The sequence below is a fragment of the Aquila chrysaetos genome, chromosome 9 (assembly GCF_900496995.4).
Source record: "Aquila chrysaetos chrysaetos chromosome 9, bAquChr1.4, whole genome shotgun sequence".
NCBI classification, from domain to species: domain Eukaryota; kingdom Metazoa; phylum Chordata; class Aves; order Accipitriformes; family Accipitridae; genus Aquila; species Aquila chrysaetos.
The window spans coordinates 24475612-24482984 of NC_044012.1; the positions used below are offsets into that span (position 1 = coordinate 24475612).

Here is a 7373-nt window from a genome sequence, read left to right on the forward strand (position 1 = left end):
TGCTTAGCAGGGGAAAGCAAGAATCAAAGAGCCTTAAATATTATTTTCTCTGCCTGTTAACATAAACTTTTTTTATAATTAGAAGATTTTAGTAAAAACAAGCAAAATCTCATACAAGATATACACTAAGATCTTGAACGGATAGACATTACAACTGATCAATAACTACGTATTTATGATTTTCAACATTCATCTTTCACAGAAACATCTAGAAAAAAATCCTCTGTGAAGCTTCTAGGACAAAGCTTCTCTTCGCTGGCAAAACCGGTGACGCTCACAACACTAACTATTTGTCTGGAATCATATTACTCCACACCAGACAAGTAACAGTGCCTTAATGCTATAGTGATGGGCAGTCTATAAAGAGGATAAATAACCTGCTCTATTAATTAAAGCATGCACATATGTCTGCCCAGGAAGTTAGAACTACAGAGGAAGTCTTTGCACATGTTGTAAAAAATATTATTCAGCACCTCATAATTATTCAAAAGATGCAAAGACAAAATGCTGAAGAGACTGTAGTTACAAGCTTCTTTTGACACTAACTTACATTATGCGCATAGTATTTCATCTGTTCATATCAACTGAACTAAGAAAATGTCTCCTCTCTTCTATAATGTAACAGCTTTGTTTTTCAAAGCTTTGATCTTGAATATTTTTGTATGTAAGAAGCCTTTGCTCAATAAAATGATTAATCCCAATGATAAATACACTACATTTAGCTTTTCAGCACATAGTTGGCAGATGCTTGGTTGAAAATACGGATGCCAAAAAAATTTACAAAAAAAAATTACAAAGTGTTCTAGACACACTGCAAGAAATAAAGCCTTTCAGACTGAAAGGTATTTTCTCTCCCCTTTAGTTGGAAAATGGGAGATGACCTTCAGGGAAAGAGCCAATGTATGTTAGCCTCACACAAATAACTGGCACAACTGTGCAAGATATAGACCCTTTATTTTTTGTCAGCTGATGTGGTTCATACTCATTGTTGCCATACAGGGGAAGAAAGCCAACAGCCATTAAACTCTTGTATTAAAAGGCCAGCCACCTGATTACATTCTCTGATCAATGTGAACACCATTACCAGGGGAAATCCAACAATGAAGATGTTTTATTTGCATACCATTAGACAGATTACCCTGTCATGAGAAGAGAAGAAATCTCTTTCTTTTCTCCTATGCCTCACTGAGAAAAAAAAAAAAAAAAAAAAAAGAAAGAAAAAAAAAGTCTCCCTTGTAATTTCAACTGAAATTTGGAATCCAAGATCCAATTGCATTTATTTATCAATGAACCACTTTCACCTAGTTAGAAAGATATCAGCTATAATCCCTACAGACTCTCATTTTTTTCTCAAGAGAAAAATGACTGAACAGGTAGAAAGGACAAAACATTGTACTCTGGTTTAAAAGATCACTGGCACTTTCAATCTTCAAAAACATCTCAATAAACAAAATAAACACTTAGGCCAGTTTCTCCACCTAAATGAGGTGGCAAACAAAGGACTTGGCTACCACAATGCAAGTTTTAACTCAGTAATTCCACTAACTTAGTGATGCAAGCAGATAGAATCAGGTCCCAAGTGTTTTCTATTACCTAAAGCACCTGTGGATAGCGGGTTTTACATGACAGCTGCAGAATAAGGCAGCTGTGTCTCATTGAAGTGATCTCTAAAAGATGTGTGGTTATATATTTACAGTTTCATTCACAGCTTGATATTATGTGACACAAAGCAAATAAGTTATGACATACATATGCTGTCTATACACACACTTCTTTTTAAAAAGGACTTCAAATTAATGACTTGTTCACAGTGTTCTTCAAAATTCACATGATGGGCTGCACTACTCTTGCTATATAAGCTTTGCTTTCTAAGGCTTTTAATTAAAAAAAAGTATAAATAAATCAGTACTTGTCAGGGCACTGCTGGTGGCCCAATTTCTGCCTACTGGGTGTAATCATCTGCAACACTATCAGACTTAAGGACATACTAGCAGGTCAGAAATAAATACGTACTCCATGATACAGGTGACATGGTAAAGCAAAAAGCTGAATTTTGTTTGAAGATGGGACAAAGAGGAGGGATAGAGACTACTATCCCAGAGGGACAGAGACTACTACCCAGAATTTCACAGCATCACCCCTCCAACACAATGCTACCTACAGAGGTACGAATATAGCCATGTACTTCGCTGACGGAAAAGCAGAAGGAATTCATCAGCCTTGCTCGGATCAAACGTGGGAAGTTTTGAGAGAGCAGTGAGGGACCCAGGAACCTCCACTCCTACCTCTCACTCCCTGGCCTACACTTGGGCTGCTTGTATTGCCTTTCTCTAGACAGGCAGGAACTCCAGATGCAAATACATGTACACTCTGACCATGACAAAACAGGTAGCAAGGTAAGTAATTTTAACTAACAGATATCCTAACCCTAAAAGATAACATCAAGCCTTCACAAATCCTAATTTAAAGCTTTATTCCCATTTTCAAAGGAGAATATGCATCTTCATGTGAATTTACAATATAAAAACCCAAGCTAATACGCAGTGAAAATCAATCCAAGTATCAGCACATAGCATTTACATGCTAGTATTTTTTTCTTTTTTAAAGAAAAAAGTCCCAGCTGACTCCCATGAGGAACCCACAGTCACAGTTGACTAGTAGTGATGAAGGACTGAATGACAGCTGAGGAAATGATGAGGAAATAGCTTATGAACTTTAAGGATGGGCTTTGCATCTTCCAAAAGTCTATGACTAACAGGTTTTAGCACAAAGGTGACTCCTGCAAGTTCTCGCACAGAGCTTCCACCTTATTCACCAATATTACACCTGGCAGCACAGCAGTTTGGGACAAAGCTGGCACAAAGAAGCCCCAGAACAAAGAGTAAGTCCCTGCAATGTATCTGCAGAGGGAATCACTGCAACAGCTCCCAGAAAGAAGACACTGTGGGCTGGCAACCAGGCTTATGGTGAAGGAGGAAATACACCCAGAGCAAACAGCATCCTACTGACTCCACTGAAATGAGGGAATGCAGCTGCTCTACCCTGCAACGAAACATAGAGGTAGGTTGTGCACAAACTACGTTCCAGAAGATTACATTTTTAGCGCCAAGTGTATAAACTTTCTTCACTGTTCTTGCCAAAGGTTTGTCAGTTTTTATGCCAGTCCAGATTTGCCATTGTAGATTTAACTGCAGTATGGTTGTAATGCTATCAATACCCAAATACTTGCAAAAAATACATATTAAGAATCAATGGACCCTTAAATTTTCTTCACCACTTGCTGTAAAACAGCCTCCTCCCCTCCTGACAGTCCAGAAAAAAAAAACAAAACCAACTAAAATACAAGATTGAGGGTCTGTCTTTAAGAGACCGACAAATAAGCTTGAGGGGATGATTCAATGCACGCTTTAGGACAGAAATTAATGCATAAATCAACTTCTCTTGTCCAAGTTCTCCTTCTGAATGGCCATTTCTTCTCTCCATTATGTCTTCCCCTGGTGAACATGCAGCCTCAGCAGAATTGCTGTCTTGTTACTTATTTTCTCACTTACTTTCGATAATGTGTACTTAACGGCAAGGAACATATCTTAACTTTTTAAGAACCTAGAAATCCGACGAGGTTACATTAAATGCAAATGAATCCTATGATAAAGGTTTCTGCTGTCAAGACATGCTGCAATCCTTGCCCTGAAAAAAAGGTAATACTCTTCAGTGGCTTTTAATGACTAACTGGCACAACCTAAAACAGATATAATCTAAGTGATGAAAATACATATTGGATGATGTTTTCATTACTGTTTATGTGGCTATTCATCATGAGCAACACCTCCGAAAGAAGAGGGGAGGTGAAAGGCACCGTGCAAGTTGAATGCCAGAGTTCACGAGTTACATCCTTCAGGCCAAGGTAAATTTACGTTTTGTTGACTGATGTGGTTGACTCGACTTTGCTGGGTACTGAAATAATTTCAAAAGGCATATTACATTTCTTATGAATGCTATCATTTAAAATCCTATATGTTTTATTAAAGGCTTTGAAGTGTGTGATGCCTACTAATTAAAATGTATTATTATACGCTCAATTATAATGATTGTTATCTACCTTAAAGTTTGAACTGCAGAGTGATGAAAACAAACCGCTTTCTGATTTTTTGGCGTATTTTGTGAGCATGGGACTACCTTGAGGCTTTTAGAGTCCAAGAGCTTGTCTGGAGCTATGCTTCTGCAACAGGCTCTTTTGTGAGGAGACAGTATGGAGCACTCCACTCATGTCGATGTGGATGCAGGTCTACTCACACGAAGACAGTTGGAGGTTCTTTGACAGTATCTAAGCAGCTGTGGGGATGGGGCACATAAACAACGTAACCGTATATACCCACAAACAAGACCAACTGCAAGCAACGTCTGCAGAACCCCGCACCCAGACAGAGCTTAAAGTGGCAACAGAGAGCAAGCTCTCTGGGTGGGTAACCCTGTAGGACAGCCTTATGAATGCTAATAATGATACAATTGAAAAAAAGATGTGCATGCAGTAAGCCTGACTTCATGTTCAAGGATAAAAATTAACAACTGCATCAACCTGAAGCTATAAGACAGTATACACTGAGAACCAGAGCAGGGAAGATGCATAATTCATATATCCTTGCAAAGTGTTTCCTAAAAGAAGCAACAGATTCCCCCCATCCTCTACCTCCACTTCCGATCACTCACTCCTGCCCCATTTGGTATGTCTTGGTGACAGCTGCAACTGCTGGCAAGTTAATAAAAATAAAGCTGTGTGTGTTGTCATGTGTTGTGTGTTTTCTGCAAGGGTGTTGGGCAGCAGGATTCATGCCTCCCCATCTCCACACATGCTTTATGTCGCATCCCAGCCAAGGGGAAGAAGCAGAGAGCGAGGATGCCCGAATGCAGCAGCCTGGATTCCCCAGGTACTCAGAAGAGCAGGACCACAGTAAGGGCCGGGCAAACATCTTGATAATAAACATCTAATTTTTAATATCTGTAGCCAGAAGAATCAGCCTTGGGGTATTCTGCATAAAGTCTTTCAGTGATCCCAATCCTTCTCCAGGAAAACCTGCTAAACTGAATTTCTGACCCAGCAACGGGGCAGGCGAGCAGGTATGTCGAGGCACACTGCTTACCAGGCAGAAAGCACTGGCCAAGGGCAGCGAGTGACCCAAGATTTCTTGTCCGTGTAAGAGGACAGGGCAGGCAAGGAAGCATACGGAGAGGGCCTGCAAGCTCAGGGAAACAAATAAAAACAACAGTTTCCCCTCTACACCTACTCAGATGTGCTTGGGAAGAGCCCCTTCCGCTGGGGCCATGGGCAGGGAGCCCAGCGCTGAGGTGGCGAGTACTCTCTTGTCACCAGAGAATGACACCAAAGGGAGAAGAAGCAAGTGGCAGGGCAAGCAGACCCCACTGCCTGAGAGAAGCCGCTGAGGAGAGGTGTAAGCTGGCAAGCCCAGCTCCCCTCAGCCTCAGACAAGGTGGCAACGGAGAGGGGGAACCACTCTGCGAAGGTGGAAAAGGTGCAGGCCAAGGGGGGCTCTCACCCTCCGAAGGGGTAGGCAGAGCCTCCCCCCACTGTTAACTTCCCTCAAAAAGGGGCAGAAAGGACATTTCTCCAGAGAAGTAAAGTAAAACCGACCCTCAGTTTATTGTGGCGGCTAAGAAAGAGAGAGAAAAATAATCCCCGTGCCCAACATGGCCGCCCACCCAGCACCAGCCATGGGAAAAGGAGGAGGGGGAGGTAAGACGGGGAGGATGCGGCCGTCCCCTCCCCCGGGGGACGGCGACCCCGCGACTGGCGGGGGAGGCCCCGCTCGGCGCCGGGATGTTTTGTCCGGCGTCCCTGGCGGGGGGGTGGGGGGTGGAGGGTGTGTGGGAGCGGAGGGAGCTGCCGCTGCACCGCCCGCTCCCCCCCAACGCCAGCGGAGGTGGGGGGGTGCGAGGATCCCTCCGCCTCCCCTCAGAGCCCGGGCGAGCGAGCGGCGGCCGGGCGGCATTCCGCCGCCCAGCGGGAGCCGCCGCGGCGGCTCCTCCCCGTCCCCCGCCTCGGCAGCCCCAAGCCCTCCCTCCCTCCTCCCGCCGCCGCCGCCGCTGCTGCTGCTGCTTTTGTGTACGGCGCGCTCTGGCCCGGCCGCCCCCCCCCCCCCCCCCCCGCTCTCCTTCTCCCCCAGACCCGGGCGGTTCGAACCGGTTCCAACGGTCACCAACCACCACCCGCGCACGGCGCGCACCCCCCCTCCTCCTCCTCCTCGCGCACCCCCCACCCCCCCTACCACCGCCGCCCCCCACATAACGGGCTCGCAGCACCTCACCTTCCTCGCCGGCGCCGCCTCGCTCTCCCACCGCCGCCGCCTCAGCCGCGGCCGCGCGCTCTTAAAGGGCCCCGCGCGCGCGCCCCCCCCGCACTCCGCCGCTCTCCCGGCGAGGCGACCGGCAGGGGAGGGCAGGTGGCATGAGCCCCCCCCCCCCCCCGGAACCCCGAGCGTGATGCTGAGGAGGAGGAGGAGGAGGAAGAAGAGGAATTATCTCTTGATTCTGCTCTCCCTCTGTACGTTCTCGCGGGGGGCGGCTCCCTGCTTTGCGTGTGTCTCCCCTTCCCCCCCCCAACCCCCCCCCCCCAGAAGAGAGGGGAAAAAAAAAAGGGGGGGGGGGGAAAAGAGCGCCCGGCGGGCTGATACACGCGCGAGGCGCCCGCAGACACACACACACACATACACACACACACACAAAAAAAGGGGACCTGGCCGGCGGAGGGATACGGTGACGTCATTTCCTTCTGGGCCGCGGAACGGTGCGGGGATTGGCGCGCGGCGCGGTGACGTCACCGGGAGGCCGGCGCAGCCTATACCCTGGCCCTGACGAAGTTTCGCCGAAGCACAAATGGTGTAGGGTGGGTTGGCTCCCGCCTCACCACCCCCACCGCCCTCCCCCTCCGCGGCCGCCCCGGGGGGGGGGCGGGCTGGCTGAGGGGCCCCCGGCCTCGGGGGGAGGCCGCGGGAGGGGGACCCGAGGCCGGGCCCTGCTCGAGGCCTAGCGCTTTGTCGAGGCCCCTGGCGCCTCACCACCATCTCCTCGCGCTTCCCACTCGCCTCCTGTCAGGACTGTCCCGCAGGGGAACTTGGCCTGCCTGACAGGCCCCTGAGGGCTGGCAGGGGGGGAGCTGCTGCTGGAGAGGAGTCTGGCCCTCCTGGCTGTTAGGAGGTGGTTGGCCTTGGCAGAGGTGGTCTCCAGCCAAAATCGCCCAGTTGTAGCAGGTGTTGTCTTTGGCTTGTTCGGCCTTACCTGCACCTCTGGAATTTGGGAGCGTTCATTGCGTCTTGGACTCACCAGGCGCCATAGGGTGGTAGGATGGTGAGGACTCAATG

General features: G+C 48.0%; 1 protein-coding gene across 12 annotated transcripts in view; it reads right to left on the bottom strand.

Moving 5' to 3' along the window:
* POGZ (pogo transposable element derived with ZNF domain) overlaps positions 1-6726 on the bottom strand; it is a 39460-nt gene extending 32734 nt beyond the window's left edge. For 8 of the 12 annotated variants that reach the window (XM_041126296.1, XM_041126291.1, XM_041126293.1 and 5 more), the window contains exon 1: positions 6321-6726. The gene's annotated coding sequence lies outside the window, so the exon portion shown is untranslated. Of the gene's footprint in view, positions 1-4099; positions 4120-4176; positions 4333-6320 lie in introns of those variants that run through there. The other 4 variants (XM_030024463.2, XM_030024466.2, XM_030024460.2 and 1 more) reach the window with 3 other exon arrangements.
* Between the last annotated feature and the right edge of the window lie 647 nt (positions 6727-7373).